This window comes from Schistocerca cancellata, chromosome 9 (assembly GCF_023864275.1).
Source record: "Schistocerca cancellata isolate TAMUIC-IGC-003103 chromosome 9, iqSchCanc2.1, whole genome shotgun sequence".
In the NCBI taxonomy this organism is placed as follows: domain Eukaryota; kingdom Metazoa; phylum Arthropoda; class Insecta; order Orthoptera; family Acrididae; genus Schistocerca; species Schistocerca cancellata.
This window is the reverse complement of record NC_064634.1, coordinates 522049067-522071827: the sequence shown is the minus strand read 5'-3', so window position 1 is coordinate 522071827 and position 22761 is coordinate 522049067. Positions and strand designations below refer to the sequence as shown.

The 22761-nt window shown below is 53.5% G+C and overlaps 17 non-coding genes across 17 annotated transcripts; all 17 read right to left on the bottom strand.

Moving 5' to 3' along the window:
• Positions 1–424: 424 nt before the first annotated feature.
• On the bottom strand, positions 425–543 carry LOC126102682 (5S ribosomal RNA). Its single transcript, XR_007522964.1, has one exon. It is a non-coding gene; the product is annotated as a 5S ribosomal RNA (ribosomal RNA).
• An 852-nt stretch (positions 544–1395) lies between these two features.
• Positions 1396–1514, bottom strand: LOC126102681 (5S ribosomal RNA). The gene has a single exon (XR_007522963.1). It is a non-coding gene; the product is annotated as a 5S ribosomal RNA (ribosomal RNA).
• Positions 1515–2353: 839 nt separating this feature from the next.
• On the bottom strand, positions 2354–2472 carry LOC126102680 (5S ribosomal RNA). The gene has a single exon (XR_007522962.1). It is a non-coding gene; the product is annotated as a 5S ribosomal RNA (ribosomal RNA).
• Positions 2473–3308: 836 nt separating this feature from the next.
• Positions 3309–3427, bottom strand: LOC126102679 (5S ribosomal RNA). Its single transcript, XR_007522961.1, has one exon. It is a non-coding gene; the product is annotated as a 5S ribosomal RNA (ribosomal RNA).
• Positions 3428–4264: 837 nt separating this feature from the next.
• LOC126102678 (5S ribosomal RNA) lies at positions 4265–4383 on the bottom strand. The gene has a single exon (XR_007522960.1). It is a non-coding gene; the product is annotated as a 5S ribosomal RNA (ribosomal RNA).
• An 853-nt stretch (positions 4384–5236) lies between these two features.
• On the bottom strand, positions 5237–5355 carry LOC126102677 (5S ribosomal RNA). Its single transcript, XR_007522959.1, has one exon. It is a non-coding gene; the product is annotated as a 5S ribosomal RNA (ribosomal RNA).
• Positions 5356–6197: 842 nt separating this feature from the next.
• LOC126102675 (5S ribosomal RNA) lies at positions 6198–6316 on the bottom strand. The gene has a single exon (XR_007522957.1). It is a non-coding gene; the product is annotated as a 5S ribosomal RNA (ribosomal RNA).
• Positions 6317–7154: 838 nt separating this feature from the next.
• Positions 7155–7273, bottom strand: LOC126102673 (5S ribosomal RNA). The gene has a single exon (XR_007522956.1). It is a non-coding gene; the product is annotated as a 5S ribosomal RNA (ribosomal RNA).
• An 842-nt stretch (positions 7274–8115) lies between these two features.
• LOC126102672 (5S ribosomal RNA) lies at positions 8116–8234 on the bottom strand. Its single transcript, XR_007522955.1, has one exon. It is a non-coding gene; the product is annotated as a 5S ribosomal RNA (ribosomal RNA).
• An 835-nt stretch (positions 8235–9069) lies between these two features.
• LOC126102671 (5S ribosomal RNA) lies at positions 9070–9188 on the bottom strand. The gene has a single exon (XR_007522954.1). It is a non-coding gene; the product is annotated as a 5S ribosomal RNA (ribosomal RNA).
• An 847-nt stretch (positions 9189–10035) lies between these two features.
• Positions 10036–10154, bottom strand: LOC126102670 (5S ribosomal RNA). The gene has a single exon (XR_007522953.1). It is a non-coding gene; the product is annotated as a 5S ribosomal RNA (ribosomal RNA).
• Positions 10155–11007: 853 nt separating this feature from the next.
• LOC126102669 (5S ribosomal RNA) lies at positions 11008–11126 on the bottom strand. The gene has a single exon (XR_007522952.1). It is a non-coding gene; the product is annotated as a 5S ribosomal RNA (ribosomal RNA).
• Positions 11127–11960: 834 nt separating this feature from the next.
• LOC126102668 (5S ribosomal RNA) lies at positions 11961–12079 on the bottom strand. Its single transcript, XR_007522951.1, has one exon. It is a non-coding gene; the product is annotated as a 5S ribosomal RNA (ribosomal RNA).
• Positions 12080–12913: 834 nt separating this feature from the next.
• On the bottom strand, positions 12914–13032 carry LOC126102667 (5S ribosomal RNA). The gene has a single exon (XR_007522950.1). It is a non-coding gene; the product is annotated as a 5S ribosomal RNA (ribosomal RNA).
• Positions 13033–13879: 847 nt separating this feature from the next.
• LOC126102666 (5S ribosomal RNA) lies at positions 13880–13998 on the bottom strand. Its single transcript, XR_007522949.1, has one exon. It is a non-coding gene; the product is annotated as a 5S ribosomal RNA (ribosomal RNA).
• An 854-nt stretch (positions 13999–14852) lies between these two features.
• LOC126102665 (5S ribosomal RNA) lies at positions 14853–14971 on the bottom strand. The gene has a single exon (XR_007522948.1). It is a non-coding gene; the product is annotated as a 5S ribosomal RNA (ribosomal RNA).
• An 830-nt stretch (positions 14972–15801) lies between these two features.
• Positions 15802–15920, bottom strand: LOC126102662 (5S ribosomal RNA). Its single transcript, XR_007522946.1, has one exon. It is a non-coding gene; the product is annotated as a 5S ribosomal RNA (ribosomal RNA).
• Between the last annotated feature and the right edge of the window lie 6841 nt (positions 15921–22761).

Genomic DNA, 22761 nt, shown 5'->3' with positions numbered 1-22761 from the left:
TCCTATCCCTGTCCCTGTCCCCGTCCCGACTTGTCCCGACTTTGCTCGACTGCCGCTCGCTGCCGCTCGGGTCGTGGTCCATATGACAGCGCAAGCACGACAAACGTCTGCGGGACGAGACGAGACGAGACGAGACGAGACGACTAAGGAATAAATTCGTGGTTACAAATCAAATTTGGAACTCTACACTCCTACACAACAATAGGCGGTGACGTATTTCAGAAATCACCTGCCGATTCGTACTGTTTTGTCGTTTTCAAAGTCTTCTTGGCAAACTTGGTTAGCACATTCTCCCTCAAACTGAGTTAATTACTGCATTTTCGTACCATTACAGTAGTTTAAAAGGCTTAAGGAAGCATCTTTCTCACAACAGAAAGGTAGTTTGAAAATTGGGCTGGCGACATAAAAAAAAAAAAAGGAAGGGAGCCAACAGCACCCGGGTTTCCCAGGCGGTCACCCATCCAAGTACTAGCCGGGCCCGATGATGCTTAACTTCGGTGATCGGACGAGAACCGGTGTATTCATCATGGTATGGCCGTTGGCGCTCATCTAATGTAGGAGCACGGCAGAATTCGCGTTCGGCTTTTCTCCCAACACACAAAATGTTCGTTTTCTGCCGCATTTGACGAAAGCGCTTCCTTCCGCAACCGCCAGTTCCTCGAGGACGGCGCGGGGAGGCGCGCCCGGCGTCCCAGCAGAGCGACGGCCGAATTGGCGGGCGCACCGCCGCGTGTGTGAGACGCACTGCTGCTCGTTGCACCCCCTGTCATTTGCTGGGCGCGTGCAGCCTTCGACACTAGCGGAGGACGCATCTTGTCCCTGGTGTTCAGCGGAGGGCCTCTGCGGGGTGTGGCAGTGTCGTGCTGGAGGGCGCCACTGGTAGCGATGTGGGCTTCCTCGTCTCGCCTCGCCTCGCCTCGCCTCGCCTCACACCAGGTGTCTGCGTAGTTTGCAGTGCATTCGCACCATTCCTATCCCTGTCCCTGTCCCCGTCCCGACTTGTCCCGACTTTGCTCGACTGCCGCTCGCTGCCGCTCGGGTCGTGGTCCATATGACAGCGCAAGCACGACAAACGTCTGCGGGACGAGACGAGACGAGACGAGACGAGACGACTAAGGAATAAATTCGTGGTTACAAATCAAATTTGGAACTCTACACTCCTACACAACAATAGGCGGTGACGTATTTCAGAAATCACCTGCCGATTCGTACTGTTTTGTCGTTTTCAAAGTCTTCTTGGCAAACTTGGTTAGCACATTCTCCCTCAAACTGAGTTAATTACTGCATTTTCGTACCATTACAGTAGTTTAAAAGGCTTAAGGATGCATCTTTGTCACAACAGAAAGGTAGTTTGAAAATTGGGCTGGCGACATAACAAAAAAAAAAAAGGAAGGGAGCCAACAGCACCCGGGTTTCCCAGGCGGTCACCCATCCAAGTACTAGCCGGGCCCGATGATGCTTAACTTCGGTGATCGGACGAGAACCGGTGTATTCATCATGGTATGGCCGTTGGCGCTCATCTAATGTAGGAGCACGGCAGAATTCGCGTTCGGCTTTTCTCCCAACACACAAAATGTTAGTTTTCGGCCGCATTTGACGAAAGCGCTTCCTTCCGCAACCGCCAGTTCCTCGAGGACGGCGCGGGGAGGCGCGCCCGGCGTCCCAGCAGAGCGACGGCCGAATTGGCGGGCGCACCGCCGCGTGTGTGAGACGCACTGCTGCTCGTTGCACCCCCTGTCATTCGCTGGGCGCGTGCAGCCTTCGACACTAGCGGAGGACGCATCTTGTCCCTGGTGTTCAGCGGAGGGCCTGTGCGGGGTGTGGCAGTATCGTGCTGGAGGGCGCCACTGGTAGCGATGTGGGCTTCCTCGCTTCGCCTCGCCTCACACCAGGTGTCTGCGTAGTTTGCAGTGCATTCGCACCATTCCTATCCCTGTCCCTGTCCCCGTCCCGACTTGTCCCGACTTTGCTCGACTTCCGCTCGCTGCCGCTCGGGTCGTGGTCCATATGACAGCGCAAGCACGACAAACGTCTGCGGGACGAGACGAGACGAGACGAGACGAGACGACTAAGGAATAAATTCGTGGTTACAAATCAAATTTGGAACTCTACACTCCTACACAACAATAGGCGGTGACGTATTTCAGAAATCACCTGCCGATTCGTACTGTTTTGTCGTTTTCAAAGTCTTCTTGGCAAACTTGGTTAGCACATTCTCCCTCAAACTGAGTTAATTACTGCATTTTCGTACCATTACAGTAGTTTAAAAGGCTTAAGGATGCATCTTTGTCACAACAGAAAGGTAGTTTGAAAATTGGGCTGGCGACATAACAAAAAAAAAAAAAAGGAAGGGAGCCAACAGCACCCGGGTTTCCCAGGCGGTCACCCATCCAAGTACTAGCCGGGCCCGATGATGCTTAACTTCGGTGATCGGACGAGAACCGGTGTATTCATCATGGTATGGCCGTTGGCGCTCATCTAATGTAGGAGCACGGCAGAATTCGCGTTCGGCTTTTCTCCCAACACACAAAATGTTAGTTTTCGGCCGCATTTGACGAAAGCGCTTCCTTCCGCAACCGCCAGTTCCTCGAGGACGGCGCGGGGAGGCGCGCCCGGCGTCCCAGCAGAGCGACGGCCGAATTGGCGGGCGCACCGCCGCGTGTGTGAGACGCACTGCTGCTCGTTGCACCCCCTGTCATTCGCTGGGCGCGTGCAGCCTTCGACACTAGCGGAGGACGCATCTTGTCCCTGGTGTTCAGCGGAGGGCCTGTGCGGGGTGTGGCAGTATCGTGCTGGAGGGCGCCACTGGTAGCGATGTGGGCTTCCTCGCTTCCCCTCGCCTCACACCAGGTGTCTGCGTAGTTTGCAGTGCATTCGCACCATTCCTATCCCTGTCCCTGTCCCCGTCCCGACTTGTCCCGACTTTGCTCGACTTCCGCTCGCTGCCGCTCGGGTCGTGGTCCATATGACAGCGCAAGCACGACAAACGTCTGCGGGACGAGACGAGACGAGACGAGACGAGACGACTAAGGAATAAATTCGTGGTTACAAATCAAATTTGGAACTCTACACTCCTACACAACAATAGGCGGTGACGTATTTCAGAAATCACCTGCCGATTCGTACTGTTTTGTCGTTTTCAAAGTCTTCTTGGCAAACTTGGTTAGCACATTCTCCCTCAAACTGAGTTAATTACTGCATTTTCGTACCATTACAGTAGTTTAAAAGGCTTCAGGATGCATCTTTGTCACAACAGAAAGGTAGTTTGAAAATTGGGCTGGCGACATAACAAAAAAAAAAAGGAAGAGAGCCAACAGCACCCGGGTTTCCCAGGCGGTCACCCATCCAAGTACTAGCCGGGCCCGATGATGCTTAACTTCGGTGATCGGACGAGAACCGGTGTATTCATCATGGTATGGCCGTTGGCGCTCATCTAATGTAGGAGCACGGCAGAATTCGCGTTCGGCTTTTCTCCCAACACACAAAATGTTAGTTTTCGGCCGCATTTGACGAAAGCGCTTCCTTCCGCAACCGCCAGTTCCTCGAGGACGGCGCGGGGAGGCGCGCCCGGCGTCCCAGCAGAGTGACGGCCGAATTGGCGGACGCACCGCCGCGTGTGTGAGACGCACTGCTGCTCGTTGCACCCCCTGTCATTCGCTGGGCGCGTGCAGCCTTCGACACTAGCGGAGGACGCATCTTGTCCCTGGTGTTCAGCGGAGGGCCTGTGCGGGGTGTGGCAGTATCGTGCTGGAGGGCGCCACTGGTAGCGATGTGGGCTTCCTCGCTTCGCCTCGCCTCACACCAGGTGTCTGCGTAGTTTGCAGTGCATTCGCACCATTCCTACCCCTGTCCCTGTCCCCGTCCCGACTTGTCCCGACTTTGCTCGACTGCCGCTCGCTGCCGCTCGGGTCGTGGTCCATATGACAGCGCAAGCACGACAAACGTCTGCGGGACGAGACGAGACGAGACGAGACGAGACGACTAAGGAATAAATTCGTGGTTACAAATCAAATTTGGAACTCTACACTCCTACACAACAATAGGCGGTGACGTATTTCAGAAATCACCTGCCGATTCGTACTGTTTTGTCGTTTTCAAAGTCTTCTTGGCAAACTTGGTTAGCACATTCTCCCTCAAACTGAGTTAATTACTGCATTTTCGTACCATTACAGTAGTTTAAAAGGCTTAAGGAAGCATCTTTCTCACAACAGAAAGGTAGTTTGAAAATTGGGCTGGCGACATAAAAAAAAAAAAAAAGGAAGGGAGCCAACAGCACCCGGGTTTCCCAGGCGGTCACCCATCCAAGTACTAGCCGGGCCCGATGATGCTTAACTTCGGTGATCGGACGAGAACCGGTGTATTCATCATGGTATGGCCGTTGGCGCTCATCTAATGTAGGAGCACGGCAGAATTCGCGTTCGGCTTTTCTCCCAACACACAAAATGTTCGTTTTCTGCCGCATTTGACGAAAGCGCTTCCTTCCGCAACCGCCAGTTCCTCGAGGACGGCGCGGGGAGGCGCGCCCGGCGTCCCAGCAGAGCGACGGCCGAATTGGCGGGCGCACCGCCGCGTGTGTGAGACGCACTGCTGCTCGTTGCACCCCCTGTCATTTGCTGGGCGCGTGCAGCCTTCGACACTAGCGGAGGACGCATCTTGTCCCTGGTGTTCAGCGGAGGGCCTCTGCGGGGTGTGGCAGTGTCGTGCTGGAGGGCGCCACTGGTAGCGATGTGGGCTTCCTCGTCTCGCCTCGCCTCGCCTCGCCTCGCCTCACACCAGGTGTCTGCGTAGTTTGCAGTGCATTCGCACCATTCCTATCCCTGTCCCTGTCCCCGTCCCGACTTGTCCCGACTTTGCTCGACTGCCGCTCGCTGCCGCTCGGGTCGTGGTCCATATGACAGCGCAAGCACGACAAACGTCTGCGGGACGAGACGAGACGAGACGAGACGAGACGACTAAGGAATAAATTCGTGGTTACAAATCAAATTTGGAACTCTACACTCCTACACAACAATAGGCGGTGACGTATTTCAGAAATCACCTGCCGATTCGTACTGTTTTGTCGTTTTCAAAGTCTTCTTGGCAAACTTGGTTAGCACATTCTCCCTCAAACTGAGTTAATTACTGCATTTTCGTACCATTACAGTAGTTTAAAAGGCTTAAGGATGCATCTTTGTCACAACAGAAAGGTAGTTTGAAAATTGGGCTGGCGACATAACAAAAAAAAAAAAAGGAAGGGAGCCAACAGCACCCGGGTTTCCCAGGCGGTCACCCATCCAAGTACTAGCCGGGCCCGATGATGCTTAACTTCGGTGATCGGACGAGAACCGGTGTATTCATCATGGTATGGCCGTTGGCGCTCATCTAATGTAGGAGCACGGCAGAATTCGCGTTCGGCTTTTCTCCCAACACACAAAATGTTAGTTTTCGGCCGCATTTGACGAAAGCGCTTCCTTCCGCAACCGCCAGTTCCTCGAGGACGGCGCGGGGAGGCGCGCCCGGCGTCCCAGCAGAACGACGGCCGAATTGGCGGGCGCACCGCCGCGTGTGTGAGACGCACTGCTGCTCGTTGCACCCCCTGTCATTCGCTGGGCGCGTGCAGCCTTCGACACTAGCGGAGGACGCATCTTGTCCCTGGTGTTCAGCGGAGGGCCTGTGCGGGGTGTGGCAGTATCGTGCTGGAGGGCGCCACTGGTAGCGATGTGGGCTTCCTCGCTTCGCCTCGCCTCGCCTCACACCAGGTGTCTGCGTAGTTTGCAGTGCATTCGCACCATTCCTATCCCTGTCCCTGTCCCCGTCCCGACTTGTCCCGACTTTGCTCGACTTCCGCTCGCTGCCGCTCGGGTCGTGGTCCATATGACAGCGCAAGCACGACAAACGTCTGCGGGACGAGACGAGACGAGACGAGACGAGACGACTAAGGAATAAATTCGTGGTTACAAATCAAATTTGGAACTCTACACTCCTACACAACAATAGGCGGTGACGTATTTCAGAAATCACCTGCCGATTCGTACTGTTTTGTCGTTTTCAAAGTCTTCTTGGCAAACTTGGTTAGCACATTCTCCCTCAAACTGAGTTAATTACTGCATTTTCGTACCATTACAGTAGTTTAAAAGGCTTCAGGATGCATCTTTGTCACAACAGAAAGGTAGTTTGAAAATTGGGCTGGCGACATAACAAAAAAAAAAAAGGAAGAGAGCCAACAGCACCCGGGTTTCCCAGGCGGTCACCCATCCAAGTACTAGCCGGGCCCGATGATGCTTAACTTCGGTGATCGGACGAGAACCGGTGTATTCATCATGGTATGGCCGTTGGCGCTCATCTAATGTAGGAGCACGGCAGAATTCGCGTTCGGCTTTTCTCCCAACACACAAAATGTTAGTTTTCGGCCGCATTTGACGAAAGCGCTTCCTTCCGCAACCGCCAGTTCCTCGAGGACGGCGCGGGGAGGCGCGCCCGGCGTCCCAGCAGAGTGACGGCCGAATTGGCGGACGCACCGCCGCGTGTGTGAGACGCACTGCTGCTCGTTGCACCCCCTGTCATTCGCTGGGCGCGTGCAGCCTTCGACACTAGCGGAGGACGCATCTTGTCCCTGGTGTTCAGCGGAGGGCCTGTGCGGGGTGTGGCAGTATCGTGCTGGAGGGCGCCACTGGTAGCGATGTGGGCTTCCTCGCTTCGCCTCGCCTCACACCAGGTGTCTGCGTAGTTTGCAGTGCATTCGCACCATTCCTACCCCTGTCCCTGTCCCCGTCCCGACTTGTCCCGACTTTGCTCGACTGCCGCTCGCTGCCGCTCGGGTCGTGGTCCATATGACAGCGCAAGCACGACAAACGTCTGCGGGACGAGACGAGACGAGACGAGACGAGACGACTAAGGAATAAATTCGTGGTTACAAATCAAATTTGGAACTCTACACTCCTACACAACAATAGGCGGTGACGTATTTCAGAAATCACCTGCCGATTCGTACTGTTTTGTCGTTTTCAAAGTCTTCTTGGCAAACTTGGTTAGCACATTCTCCCTCAAACTGAGTTAATTACTGCATTTTCGTACCATTACAGTAGTTTAAAAGGCTTAAGGATGCATCTTTGTCACAACAGAAAGGTAGTTTGAAAATTGGGCTGGCGACATAACAAAAAAAAAAAAAGGAAGGGAGCCAACAGCACCCGGGTTTCCCAGGCGGTCACCCATCCAAGTACTAGCCGGGCCCGATGATGCTTAACTTCGGTGATCGGACGAGAACCGGTGTATTCATCATGGTATGGCCGTTGGCGCTCATCTAATGTAGGAGCACGGCAGAATTCGCGTTCGGCTTTTCTCCCAACACACAAAATGTTAGTTTTCGGCCGCATTTGACGAAAGCGCTTCCTTCCGCAACCGCCAGTTCCTCGAGGACGGCGCGGGGAGGCGCGCCCGGCGTCCCAGCAGAGCGACGGCCGAATTGGCGGGCGCACCGCCGCGTGTGTGAGACGCACTGCTGCTCGTTGCACCCCCTGTCATTCGCTGGGCGCGTGCAGCCTTCGACACTAGCGGAGGACGCATCTTGTCCCTGGTGTTCAGCGGAGGGCCTGTGCGGGGTGTGGCAGTATCGTGCTGGAGGGCGCCACTGGTAGCGATGTGGGCTTCCTCGCTTCGCCTCGCCTCGCCTCACACCAGGTGTCTGCGTAGTTTGCAGTGCATTCGCACCATTCCTATCCCTGTCCCTGTCCCCGTCCCGACTTGTCCCGACTTTGCTCGACTTCCGCTCGCTGCCGCTCGGGTCGTGGTCCATATGACAGCGCAAGCACGACAAACGTCTGCGGGACGAGACGAGACGAGACGAGACGAGACGACTAAGGAATAAATTCGTGGTTACAAATCAAATTTGGAACTCTACACTCCTACACAACAATAGGCGGTGACGTATTTCAGAAATCACCTGCCGATTCGTACTGTTTTGTCGTTTTCAAAGTCTTCTTGGCAAACTTGGTTAGCACATTCTCCCTCAAACTGAGTTAATTACTGCATTTTCGTACCATTACAGTAGTTTAAAAGGCTTCAGGATGCATCTTTGTCACAACAGAAAGGTAGTTTGAAAATTGGGCTGGCGACATAACAAAAAAAAAAAAGGAAGAGAGCCAACAGCACCCGGGTTTCCCAGGCGGTCACCCATCCAAGTACTAGCCGGGCCCGATGATGCTTAACTTCGGTGATCGGACGAGAACCGGTGTATTCATCATGGTATGGCCGTTGGCGCTCATCTAATGTAGGAGCACGGCAGAATTCGCGTTCGGCTTTTCTCCCAACACACAAAATGTTAGTTTTCGGCCGCATTTGACGAAAGCGCTTCCTTCCGCAACCGCCAGTTCCTCGAGGACGGCGCGGGGAGGCGCGCCCGGCGTCCCAGCAGAGTGACGGCCGAATTGGCGGACGCACCGCCGCGTGTGTGAGACGCACTGCTGCTCGTTGCACCCCCTGTCATTCGCTGGGCGCGTGCAGCCTTCGACACTAGCGGAGGACGCATCTTGTCCCTGGTGTTCAGCGGAGGGCCTGTGCGGGGTGTGGCAGTATCGTGCTGGAGGGCGCCACTGGTAGCGATGTGGGCTTCCTCGCTTCGCCTCGCCTCACACCAGGTGTCTGCGTAGTTTGCAGTGCATTCGCACCATTCCTACCCCTGTCCCTGTCCCCGTCCCGACTTGTCCCGACTTTGCTCGACTGCCGCTCGCTGCCGCTCGGGTCGTGGTCCATATGACAGCGCAAGCACGACAAACGTCTGCGGGACGAGACGAGACGAGACGAGACGAGACGACTAAGGAATAAATTCGTGGTTACAAATCAAATTTGGAACTCTACACTCCTACACAACAATAGGCGGTGACGTATTTCAGAAATCACCTGCCGATTCGTACTGTTTTGTCGTTTTCAAAGTCTTCTTGGCAAACTTGGTTAGCACATTCTCCCTCAAACTGAGTTAATTACTGCATTTTCGTACCATTACAGTAGTTTAAAAGGCTTAAGGAAGCATCTTTCTCACAACAGAAAGGTAGTTTGAAAATTGGGCTGGCGACATAAAAAAAAAAAAAGGAAGGGAGCCAACAGCACCCGGGTTTCCCAGGCGGTCACCCATCCAAGTACTAGCCGGGCCCGATGATGCTTAACTTCGGTGATCGGACGAGAACCGGTGTATTCATCATGGTATGGCCGTTGGCGCTCATCTAATGTAGGAGCACGGCAGAATTCGCGTTCGGCTTTTCTCCCAACACACAAAATGTTCGTTTTCGGCCGCATTTGACGAAAGCGCTTCCTTCCGCAACCGCCAGTTCCTCGAGGACGGCGCGGGGAGGCGCGCCCGGCGTCCCAGCAGAGCGACGGCCGAATTGGCGGGCGCACCGCCGCGTGTGTGAGACGCACTGCTGCTCGTTGCACCCCCTGTCATTTGCTGGGCGCGTGCAGCCTTCGACACTAGCGGAGGACGCATCTTGTCCCTGGTGTTCAGCGGAGGGCCTCTGCGGGGTGTGGCAGTGTCGTGCTGGAGGGCGCCACTGGTAGCGATGTGGGCTTCCTCGTCTCGCCTCGCCTCGCCTCGCCTCGCCTCACACCAGGTGTCTGCGTAGTTTGCAGTGCATTCGCACCATTCCTATCCCTGTCCCTGTCCCCGTCCCGACTTGTCCCGACTTTGCTCGACTGCCGCTCGCTGCCGCTCGGGTCGTGGTCCATATGACAGCGCAAGCACGACAAACGTCTGCGGGACGAGACGAGACGAGACGAGACGAGACGACTAAGGAATAAATTCGTGGTTACAAATCAAATTTGGAACTCTACACTCCTACACAACAATAGGCGGTGACGTATTTCAGAAATCACCTGCCGATTCGTACTGTTTTGTCGTTTTCAAAGTCTTCTTGGCAAACTTGGTTAGCACATTCTCCCTCAAACTGAGTTAATTACTGCATTTTCGTACCATTACAGTAGTTTAAAAGGCTTAAGGAAGCATCTTTCTCACAACAGAAAGGTAGTTTGAAAATTGGGCTGGCGACATAAAAAAAAAAGGAAGGGAGCCAACAGCACCCGGGTTTCCCAGGCGGTCACCCATCCAAGTACTAGCCGGGCCCGATGATGCTTAACTTCGGTGATCGGACGAGAACCGGTGTATTCATCATGGTATGGCCGTTGGCGCTCATCTAATGTAGGAGCACGGCAGAATTCGCGTTCGGCTTTTCTCCCAACACACAAAATGTTCGTTTTCGGCCGCATTTGACGAAAGCGCTTCCTTCCGCAACCGCCAGTTCCTCGAGGACGGCGCGGGGAGGCGCGCCCGGCGTCCCAGCAGAGCGACGGCCGAATTGGCGGGCGCACCGCCGCGTGTGTGAGACGCACTGCTGCTCGTTGCACCCCCTGTCATTTGCTGGGCGCGTGCAGCCTTCGACACTAGCGGAGGACGCATCTTGTCCCTGGTGTTCAGCGGAGGGCCTCTGCGGGGTGTGGCAGTGTCGTGCTGGAGGGCGCCACTGGTAGCGATGTGGGCTTCCTCGTCTCGCCTCGCCTCGCCTCGCCTCGCCTCACACCAGGTGTCTGCGTAGTTTGCAGTGCATTCGCACCATTCCTATCCCTGTCCCTGTCCCCGTCCCGACTTGTCCCGACTTTGCTCGACTGCCGCTCGCTGCCGCTCGGGTCGTGGTCCATATGACAGCGCAAGCACGACAAACGTCTGCGGGACGAGACGAGACGAGACGAGACGAGACGACTAAGGAATAAATTCGTGGTTACAAATCAAATTTGGAACTCTACACTCCTACACAACAATAGGCGGTGACGTATTTCAGAAATCACCTGCCGATTCGTACTGTTTTGTCGTTTTCAAAGTCTTCTTGGCAAACTTGGTTAGCACATTCTCCCTCAAACTGAGTTAATTACTGCATTTTCGTACCATTACAGTAGTTTAAAAGGCTTCAGGATGCATCTTTGTCACAACAGAAAGGTAGTTTGAAAATTGGGCTGAAGACATAACAAAAAAAAAAAAAGGAAGAGAGCCAACAGCACCCGGGTTTCCCAGGCGGTCACCCATCCAAGTACTAGCCGGGCCCGATGATGCTTAACTTCGGTGATCGGACGAGAACCGGTGTATTCATCATGGTATGGCCGTTGGCGCTCATCTAATGTAGGAGCACGGCAGAATTCGCGTTCGGCTTTTCTCCCAACACACAAAATGTTAGTTTTCGGCCGCATTTGACGAAAGCGCTTCCTTCCGCAACCGCCAGTTCCTCGAGGACGGCGCGGGGAGGCGCGCCCGGCGTCCCAGCAGAGCGACGGCCGAATTGGCGGACGCACCGCCGCGTGTGTGAGACGCACTGCTGCTCGTTGCACCCCCTGTCATTCGCTGGGCGCGTGCAGCCTTCGACACTAGCGGAGGACGCATCTTGTCCCTGGTGTTCAGCGGAGGGCCTGTGCGGGGTGTGGCAGTATCGTGCTGGAGGGCGCCACTGGTAGCGATGTGGGCTTCCTCGCTTCGCCTCGCCTCACACCAGGTGTCTGCGTAGTTTGCAGTGCATTCGCACCATTCCTACCCCTGTCCCTGTCCCCGTCCCGACTTGTCCCGACTTTGCTCGACTGCCGCTCGCTGCCGCTCGGGTCGTGGTCCATATGACAGCGCAAGCACGACAAACGTCTGCGGGACGAGACGAGACGAGACGAGACGAGACGACTAAGGAATAAATTCGTGGTTACAAATCAAATTTGGAACTCTACACTCCTACACAACAATAGGCGGTGACGTATTTCAGAAATCACCTGCCGATTCGTACTGTTTTGTCGTTTTCAAAGTCTTCTTGGCAAACTTGGTTAGCACATTCTCCCTCAAACTGAGTTAATTACTGCATTTTCGTACCATTACAGTAGTTTAAAGGCTTAAGGAAGCATCTTTCTCACAACAGAAAGGTAGTTTGAAAATTGGGCTGGCGACATAAAAAAAAAAAAAGGAAGGGAGCCAACAGCACCCGGGTTTCCCAGGCGGTCACCCATCCAAGTACTAGCCGGGCCCGATGATGCTTAACTTCGGTGATCGGACGAGAACCGGTGTATTCATCATGGTATGGCCGTTGGCGCTCATCTAATGTAGGAGCACGGCAGAATTCGCGTTCGGCTTTTCTCCCAACACACAAAATGTTAGTTTTCGGCCGCATTTGACGAAAGCGCTTCCTTCCGCAACCGCCAGTTCCTCGAGGACGGCGCGGGGAGGCGCGCCCGGCGTCCCAGCAGAGCGACGGCCGAATTGGCGGACGCACCGCCGCGTGTGTGAGACGCACTGCTGCTCGTTGCACCCCCTGTCATTCGCTGGGCGCGTGCAGCCTTCGACACTAGCGGAGGACGCATCTTGTCCCTGGTGTTCAGCGGAGGGCCTGTGCGGGGTGTGGCAGTATCGTGCTGGAGGGCGCCACTGGTAGCGATGTGGGCTTCCTCGCTTCGCCTCGCCTCACACCAGGTGTCTGCGTAGTTTGCAGTGCATTCGCACCATTCCTACCCCTGTCCCTGTCCCCGTCCCGACTTGTCCCGACTTTGCTCGACTGCCGCTCGCTGCCGCTCGGGTCGTGGTCCATATGACAGCGCAAGCACGACAAACGTCTGCGGGACGAGACGAGACGAGACGAGACGAGACGACTAAGGAATAAATTCGTGGTTACAAATCAAATTTGGAACTCTACACTCCTACACAACAATAGGCGGTGACGTATTTCAGAAATCACCTGCCGATTCGTACTGTTTTGTCGTTTTCAAAGTCTTCTTGGCAAACTTGGTTAGCACATTCTCCCTCAAACTGAGTTAATTACTGCATTTTCGTACCATTACAGTAGTTTAAAGGCTTAAGGAAGCATCTTTCTCACAACAGAAAGGTAGTTTGAAAATTGGGCTGGCGACATAAAAAAAAAAAAAGGAAGGGAGCCAACAGCACCCGGGTTTCCCAGGCGGTCACCCATCCAAGTACTAGCCGGGCCCGATGATGCTTAACTTCGGTGATCGGACGAGAACCGGTGTATTCATCATGGTATGGCCGTTGGCGCTCATCTAATGTAGGAGCACGGCAGAATTCGCGTTCGGCTTTTCTCCCAACACACAAAATGTTCGTTTTCGGCCGCATTTGACGAAAGCGCTTCCTTCCGCAACCGCCAGTTCCTCGAGGACGGCGCGGGGAGGCGCGCCCGGCGTCCCAGCAGAGCGACGGCCGAATTGGCGGGCGCACCGCCGCGTGTGTGAGACGCACTGCTGCTCGTTGCACCCCCTGTCATTTGCTGGGCGCGTGCAGCCTTCGACACTAGCGGAGGACGCATCTTGTCCCTGGTGTTCAGCGGAGGGCCTCTGCGGGGTGTGGCAGTGTCGTGCTGGAGGGCGCCACTGGTAGCGATGTGGGCTTCCTCGTCTCGCCTCGCCTCGCCTCGCCTCGCCTCACACCAGGTGTCTGCGTAGTTTGCAGTGCATTCGCACCATTCCTATCCCTGTCCCTGTCCCCGTCCCGACTTGTCCCGACTTTGCTCGACTGCCGCTCGCTGCCGCTCGGGTCGTGGTCCATATGACAGCGCAAGCACGACAAACGTCTGCGGGACGAGACGAGACGAGACGAGACGAGACGACTAAGGAATAAATTCGTGGTTACAAATCAAATTTGGAACTCTACACTCCTACACAACAATAGGCGGTGACGTATTTCAGAAATCACCTGCCGATTCGTACTGTTTTGTCGTTTTCAAAGTCTTCTTGGCAAACTTGGTTAGCACATTCTCCCTCAAACTGAGTTAATTACTGCATTTTCGTACCATTACAGTAGTTTAAAAGGCTTAAGGAAGCATCTTTCTCACAACAGAAAGGTAGTTTGAAAATTGGGCTGGCGACATAAAAAAAAAAGGAAGGGAGCCAACAGCACCCGGGTTTCCCAGGCGGTCACCCATCCAAGTACTAGCCGGGCCCGATGATGCTTAACTTCGGTGATCGGACGAGAACCGGTGTATTCATCATGGTATGGCCGTTGGCGCTCATCTAATGTAGGAGCACGGCAGAATTCGCGTTCGGCTTTTCTCCCAACACACAAAATGTTCGTTTTCGGCCGCATTTGACGAAAGCGCTTCCTTCCGCAACCGCCAGTTCCTCGAGGACGGCGCGGGGAGGCGCGCCCGGCGTCCCAGCAGAGCGACGGCCGAATTGGCGGGCGCACCGCCGCGTGTGTGAGACGCACTGCTGCTCGTTGCACCCCCTGTCATTTGCTGGGCGCGTGCAGCCTTCGACACTAGCGGAGGACGCATCTTGTCCCTGGTGTTCAGCGGAGGGCCTCTGCGGGGTGTGGCAGTGTCGTGCTGGAGGGCGCCACTGGTAGCGATGTGGGCTTCCTCGTCTCGCCTCGCCTCGCCTCGCCTCGCCTCACACCAGGTGTCTGCGTAGTTTGCAGTGCATTCGCACCATTCCTATCCCTGTCCCTGTCCCCGTCCCGACTTGTCCCGACTTTGCTCGACTGCCGCTCGCTGCCGCTCGGGTCGTGGTCCATATGACAGCGCAAGCACGACAAACGTCTGCGGGACGAGACGAGACGAGACGAGACGAGACGACTAAGGAATAAATTCGTGGTTACAAATCAAATTTGGAACTCTACACTCCTACACAACAATAGGCGGTGACGTATTTCAGAAATCACCTGCCGATTCGTACTGTTTTGTCGTTTTCAAAGTCTTCTTGGCAAACTTGGTTAGCACATTCTCCCTCAAACTGAGTTAATTACTGCATTTTCGTACCATTACAGTAGTTTAAAAGGCTTCAGGATGCATCTTTGTCACAACAGAAAGGTAGTTTGAAAATTGGGCTGGCGACATAACAAAAAAAAAAAAAAGGAAGAGAGCCAACAGCACCCGGGTTTCCCAGGCGGTCACCCATCCAAGTACTAGCCGGGCCCGATGATGCTTAACTTCGGTGATCGGACGAGAACCGGTGTATTCATCATGGTATGGCCGTTGGCGCTCATCTAATGTAGGAGCACGGCAGAATTCGCGTTCGGCTTTTCTCCCAACACACAAAATGTTAGTTTTCGGCCGCATTTGACGAAAGCGCTTCCTTCCGCAACCGCCAGTTCCTCGAGGACGGCGCGGGGAGGCGCGCCCGGCGTCCCAGCAGAGCGACGGCCGAATTGGCGGACGCACCGCCGCGTGTGTGAGACGCACTGCTGCTCGTTGCACCCCCTGTCATTCGCTGGGCGCGTGCAGCCTTCGACACTAGCGGAGGACGCATCTTGTCCCTGGTGTTCAGCGGAGGGCCTGTGCGGGGTGTGGCAGTATCGTGCTGGAGGGCGCCACTGGTAGCGATGTGGGCTTCCTCGCTTCGCCTCGCCTCACACCAGGTGTCTGCGTAGTTTGCAGTGCATTCGCACCATTCCTACCCCTGTCCCTGTCCCCGTCCCGACTTGTCCCGACTTTGCTCGACTGCCGCTCGCTGCCGCTCGGGTCGTGGTCCATATGACAGCGCAAGCACGACAAACGTCTGCGGGACGAGACGAGACGAGACGAGACGACTAAGGAATAAATTCGTGGTTACAAATCAAATTTGGAACTCTACACTCCTACACAACAATAGGCGGTGACGTATTTCAGAAATCACCTGCCGATTCGTACTGTTTTGTCGTTTTCAAAGTCTTCTTGGCAAACTTGGTTAGCACATTCTCCCTCAAACTGAGTTAATTACTGCATTTTCGTACCATTACAGTAGTTTAAAGGCTTAAGGAAGCATCTTTCTCACAACAGAAAGGTAGTTTGAAAATTGGGCTGGCGACATAAAAAAAAAAAAAAGGAAGGGAGCCAACAGCACCCGGGTTTCCCAGGCGGTCACCCATCCAAGTACTAGCCGGGCCCGATGATGCTTAACTTCGGTGATCGGACGAGAACCGGTGTATTCATCATGGTATGGCCGTTGGCGCTCATCTAATGTAGGAGCACGGCAGAATTCGCGTTCGGCTTTTCTCCCAACACACAAAATGTTCGTTTTCGGCCGCATTTGACGAAAGCGCTTCCTTCCGCAACCGCCAGTTCCTCGAGGACGGCGCGGGGAGGCGCGCCCGGCGTCCCAGCAGAGCGACGGCCGAATTGGCGGGCGCACCGCCGCGTGTGTGAGACGCACTGCTGCTCGTTGCACCCCCTGTCATTTGCTGGGCGCGTGCAGCCTTCGACACTAGCGGAGGACGCATCTTGTCCCTGGTGTTCAGCGGAGGGCCTCTGCGGGGTGTGGCAGTGTCGTGCTGGAGGGCGCCACTGGTAGCGATGTGGGCTTCCTCGTCTCGCCTCGCCTCGCCTCGCCTCGCCTCACACCAGGTGTCTGCGTAGTTTGCAGTGCATTCGCACCATTCCTATCCCTGTCCCTGTCCCCGTCCCGACTTGTCCCGACTTTGCTCGACTGCCGCTCGCTGCCGCTCGGGTCGTGGTCCATATGACAGCGCAAGCACGACAAACGTCTGCGGGACGAGACGAGACGAGACGAGACGAGACGACTAAGGAATAAATTCGTGGTTACAAATCAAATTTGGAACTCTACACTCCTACACAACAATAGGCGGTGACGTATTTCAGAAATCACCTGCCGATTCGTACTGTTTTGTCGTTTTCAAAGTCTTCTTGGCAAACTTGGTTAGCACATTCTCCCTCAAACTGAGTTAATTACTGCATTTTCGTACCATTACAGTAGTTTAAAAGGCTTAAGGAAGCATCTTTCTCACAACAGAAAGGTAGTTTGAAAATTGGGCTGGCGACATAAAAAAAAAAAGGAAGGGAGCCAACAGCACCCGGGTTTCCCAGGCGGTCACCCATCCAAGTACTAGCCGGGCCCGATGATGCTTAACTTCGGTGATTTTTTTTTTTTTTTTTTTTTCTTTATTTTTTTTTTTTTATTTATTTATTTTTTTTTTTATTTTTTTTTTTTTTTTTTTTTTTTTTTGTTGAGATCCTTTAGGAGAACAAAGGTCCATTGTGGCCAGCGGAAACATGTCCAAAACGATGTGAGAAAGGAATACCATCCGCTGAAGGTGTGGATATAACGTGAGGAAGGAAGAACGCAAACGCGAAACACAAATAAAAAACCATTCTAGAAGGACAATGACCACAAGTCAGCAGCGGAGGCCTCCCGCCGCAAGAGAAAAGCAAAAGTAAAGAGACTCTCAAAGAAAATTTAAAAATAAAAAACACACACGAACGAGCACACTATACGTGCCAAATATGTCCGGCGCACGGTAAAGGTGAATTCTACACAATTCCGGCAGCAGCAAACATATTTCGTCTTCTCGATAAGCTGGATTTCCGTGCCCAAGAGGCAACCGTTTCAACACAAAATATCTTTAAGCACCGTCTCACAGTTCAGGGACAAGGCAATTGACAGTCCTGCAATAGTCACAAAAATTTAGGAAAAGTCAACAATTAGGGAACAAATCGTCAAATCCAGGAGAGAAAAAAAAAAAAAAACCAATATGGCAATCCTAAGGACAACCTCCCAAAATGGCGGAAGATTAGTCGAGCCGGTGAGACAAATTAACTGTCATACATCAAGAATAGAACAATGATATCATTCCGCACATTCCACCAAAAGGAACAGTGGAATGGAAAGTACATAATCATGGCAGGAGAGAAATATGTAATTTGGTAAAGGCGGTCCGTAGAGGTACATCTAAAAATCGGGCATAATTGGAAACATACTGCGGGTTACGTTTCTCCCGCCCATAGTAGTCCCAAAGATACGTCAAAAACTGCAAGCGATCCATGAGTCGAAGAGAAAAAATCGCATGTGCAGCATGCGCAGCGATCCACACGGTAGCGTTTCTCTTGGTGGCAGGATACGGCCGCCAGTCGGGAACCAGGATATACAAAGGCTGTATGGCACGCGGGGTAGTCCGATTGATCAATGCCAACATCTCACGGGTGGCATCCCATACCTCTTGAAACTGGGGGCACACAAAACGGTGTTCGATCGTGTCCTCAGCCGCGCACCGCCCGCAGAGGCCACTCGGGAGGAGATTGATTGCGTGGAGTTTCGCATTCGTGGCAACGGTGCGATTCACAACTTTATACCAGGTGGCCCGAACATCGGATGTCAACAATTTACTGGAAATGTTGGACCACACCGTCCGCCAATCGCATTGCGGCAGCCTCAACTCCCATTTGTTAGTCGGCAGAGTTCCGCGGAGGGCCTCTGCGATCGCGCTGACGCTACCCCTGCGCCGGTCGTCGCCTATCAGATAGCTAGTGTGGAGGAAATACTGGCGAACGAAATTCAATCTGTACGGGATAGCCTGGACAGAGACAGGCGCGCGGAGAGAAGCAGGGCGGTAAAGGTCGAAGAGTACCGACGTGGGGCTAAGCCCCGCATTGGCTATTACACGGTTGGTTCGGTGGAGCAAAAGGGCAGCACACTTTGAAGGAAAATCAACCATACCGACGCCGCCCCTGTCCGGCGGGAGCGTGCAAATATTATAGGCGACTTTAAAGATTTCGCCTCGCCAGACCAACCAAGAAACAGCATGCTTGATTGCCCGTTCAATCTCCTTCGGCACCGGCAAAACTTGAGCCAAGTACCAGGCCTTGGCCAACACCTGGGTATTTACAACCGAAGCTCTATCCAGCAAAGACAAATTTCGTTTGGCGGCAGCCTGAGTCGCCGCTCGTACAGAATATAACACCGCGCGCCAATTTATCACCGCCATTTGTTGTACATTGGCAGTCATCTGGATCCCGAGAATCTTATGTCGCAACCTTACGGTATACCAATCACGACGGACAGCCCTCATGGTCGCAGTAAGCGGCAGTAAGATGGACTTACGGGGGTTCACAACCGCACCCGATGCCGTTTCAAATTGGTGAAGAATGAGGCGGAGCGTATCAATATCATCGGGACGTTGGATAAAAACACCCAAGTCGTCCGCATACGCCCGACAGACAAGCGAACCCGTACCAAACGGGACACCGTGGCAAACATTTGTTATCTTACGGATCAGAGGATCCAACGCTAAAACGAATAATCCCATGGAAAGTGGGCACCCTTGGCGGACGGATCTGTTCATCCTGAGGACATCACCGGCCTGGCCATGAAAAAGGATTCTGGATGTAGCCGATTTCAGAAGGTTAGATATCACATGCGTGAATGTTAAACCAAATCCAAACTTAGACATGACCCGCCGCAAGTACTCGTGACTAATTCTATCAAACGCGTTATGAAAATCAATGGAAAGTATCGCAGCCCGGCCGCCACGGCGTGACGAGGCAGAAGCGATACACTCACGATACGCGAGTACAGCGTCATAAATATTCCGTCCAGGTACGGCACACGATTGAGAAGGACTAATGACGGTCTTCAACGCCGGCCGCAAACGGTGGGAAAAGCAGCGTGCTATGATTTTATAATCGGCGTTTAAGAGTGTGATCGGCCGTAAAGTCACCGCACTTGGGATGCCAGTGGTTTTCGGGATGAGGACGACGAGACCCTCTAAAAATTCTTCCGGCACATCGAGACCATTATGTATTTCATTCACCATGGCAACAAAAGTATCAGTTAAAAGACCGGAAAATTTCACATAAAATTCCACAGGAATGCCGTCATGGCCAGGGGCCTTTCCCTTCGGGCTAGCCTTAACGGCGGCAGAAACATCAGCAGCTGTAAAACGCTCATTTAAAAGAAGTCTATCCTGACGCGTTAAAATAGAAGGCAGGTCGTGTAAAAACATCTGCAAGGAGGCTTCATTCAAAGGTTGAGATTGAAAGAGATTAGAGTAGTGATCGTAAATTTCGTCCTGAATCACCCGGCAATCTGAAGTCCTAAGACCGTCACGCGTCATCCAGTCGGTGAATAAAAGTTTTTCACGCCGCAGACGGGCCCGTCGTAAATGATACAATGAAAGCGGTTCCTCCAAAGTGGGATCGAAAGGCCTGCTACGGACAACAGAGCCCTGTGCCTTCCGATGCAGATGGTTTAAAATCTTCGTCTTAATTTTCCGTAACGTGGGAAGGAGTTCAGGGCGGTCGGTAACCCGAGTAATTAAATCCTGTAAACAATCGCGATAGAAAGCGACCGTCATCACTTCCCAATGGGCCTTGTCACGACAGTAATTAATGAGCAGAGTACGAATAGCCGGTTTAGCGTGACGGAGCCACCAATCGACAGTAGAACCCGCCTGTGGGCGGCTCTGAAGAAGTTGGTGCCACAACAAATGCACCTGTTCGACAAGACTGACGTCATCCAAAACACTAACATTGAATTTCCAGTAGGATCGCGTACGTTCTGGGCGAACAGACGGAACATTAAAAGCACACAAATAACCACAATGATCCGAAAAAGCGACGGGAGCAACTTCTGCCTGCAAGATTTGAGCAGCGAGGTCCGGCGATATATAAAATCTGTCCAATCTACTATGCCCAGTAGGATAAAAATAAGTAAAACCTGTAGCAGTCGGACTAAAACAAAGCCACGTGTCCTCAAGTTTAAAAGTGTCAACTAAAGTTTGCAGTGCAAGACACTTATTCGCCGTCGGCTCCTGGTCGGCATCACGCAAGACACAATTAAAATCACCACCTAAGATGATCCGTCGGTGGTTTCGATGGAAGAGCTGACATAAATCATGATGGAAAAAAGTATCCCTCAGACGTTTATTGTCAGTTCCAGAGGGGGCATACACGTTAACAAAAAATATGTCGCAGATAACACATGCCAACCCTCGTCCATTCGGTAAAATTTCTACGTGTTTATACTCTAAACCGGGCGTGATTAAAATAGCCGTACCAAAGGTCGCTTCCGGATCAATATTAAGAATTACATTATAGGCAGTAAGATGCGGGACAACGTCAGCTGTTATTTCTTGAAGGAAAACCACATCGCAACGAGCAGATTGCAAAAAGTGTAAGAGGGCGTGAACTTTACGGTCACTTCGGATGTGATTGATATTAAGGGTGAGGACGCGTAACTGGTGGAATGCACGCGTCAGGGTGGACTCTGTAACTTAAGCGGAACTAGAAAAAGTGATCCTCCTCCACATCATCAGACCACTGCATGGTGTCCGAAGGAGCAGGTACGGCGTCCGGAACGGGCCGGGAAGCGGGGGCAGTGGGCACCGACACAGGCGGACCGTGTACGAAAGGTGCGTCGCGACGCTCTTGGACCAAAGTATCCGTCAGTCCCTCAACCGCCTGGTCGAAGGTGACGTCGACGCCCTCAGTGGGCGCCGTTTTCGAACGCTTCTTTGACCTTTTACGCTTCGGTTTTGGATCGGCAGGGGCGGACTGAGTGGAAGCTTGGGACACCTCACTTTCGGCACCGCTAGCATCCGCCTCGCCGGCGGTGGACGGGCCCGGCTGTGACGGCAATTTCCGCTTGTCTGTCGGCGGGGCGGGGACTGAAATCGGCCGTGGTGACGCGACCAACATTTCAGAAGTCTCCGGAACGGGCACGTCCGAAACACTGACGGCTGGCAAATCAGCAATACGGACCTCGCGAGGGGTGTGATCGGCAGGTAAACTTTGTTCTGACACAACCGGGGGAACGACAACTGTGGGCGGAGTCACATTGTCAGACACAGGAGCCTCAGCTGCAGGAGCGGCAGAAACCGGTCGGTCGGGCGGGGTGATCGAGGGGGGTCCAACCAACGCGCCCGCATACGTGGAGGTATCAGCAGCTTCGCGCGGCAGCTGAGCCGGCCTGCGTAAAGTGCAGGTTTGTCGCAAATGATCTGTTTTGCCACACACGGAGCACGTCTGCGGCTGCCCACTATAGCTGAGGAAAGCGCGCGTGCCAGCAATGAGCAAATACGACGGTATATGTTTCTTCAAATCTACACGGACCGTCCGAACACCACTCAGAACCCGGTACCTAAATCCTGCAGGCCACACATCATTCTCCACACTAAGCACGGTGCCAAATTCTCCGAGTTTACGAGCAATGGCCTCATTTGGGCATTCGAACGGAACATTATAAACTTTCACATTTCGAATGCCGAAGCCTGCCGGCAGAATCAAAACATCAGACAAAGCACCGTCCACGTGCTTAAACTTCTTAACTCCACCACTTTCGGTAACAAGCTTGTCTACAAAATCCGCGGTCGGAAGTTTCAAAAATACAGAGTTTTGAATAAAGTCAAGCTGGATACCGATCAAATCAGATTCGGGAATACGCAATTCGGAAAATACCCATTCGTGTACATCAAAAGGCGACGGTCTAGCCGCGTTCCTATCAAAAACACACTGTACGGAGTTAGCACGATTCATAATAAAGCGTCAATAAACTTACAGGAACTAGTAGAGAAGAGAGAACGCTGCGAGGCGCAGCACCAAACACGCGACGAAGACACCGCCTGCAGCACACGAAGGTGTCAGCAGGCACGAGCCTAACACACGTCCGGCTGGGCGCGTGCAGCCTTCGACACTAGCAGAGGACGCATCTTGTCCCTGGTGTTCAGCGGAGGGCCTGTGCGGGGTGTGGCAGTGTCGTGCTGGAGGGCCCACTGGTAGCGATGTGGGCTTCCTCGCCTCGCCTCGCCTCGCCTCGCCTCGCCTCGCCTCGCCTCACACCAGGTGTCTGCGTAGTTTGCAGTGCATTCGCACCATTCCTATCCCTGTCCCTGTCCCCGTCCCGACTTGTCCCGACTTTGCTCGACTGCCGCTCGCTGCCGCTCGGGTCGTGGTCCATATGACAGCGCAAGCACGTCAAACGTCTGCGGGACGAGACGAGACGAGACGAGACGAGACGACTAAGGAATAAATTCGTGGTTACAAATCAAATTTGGAACTCTAC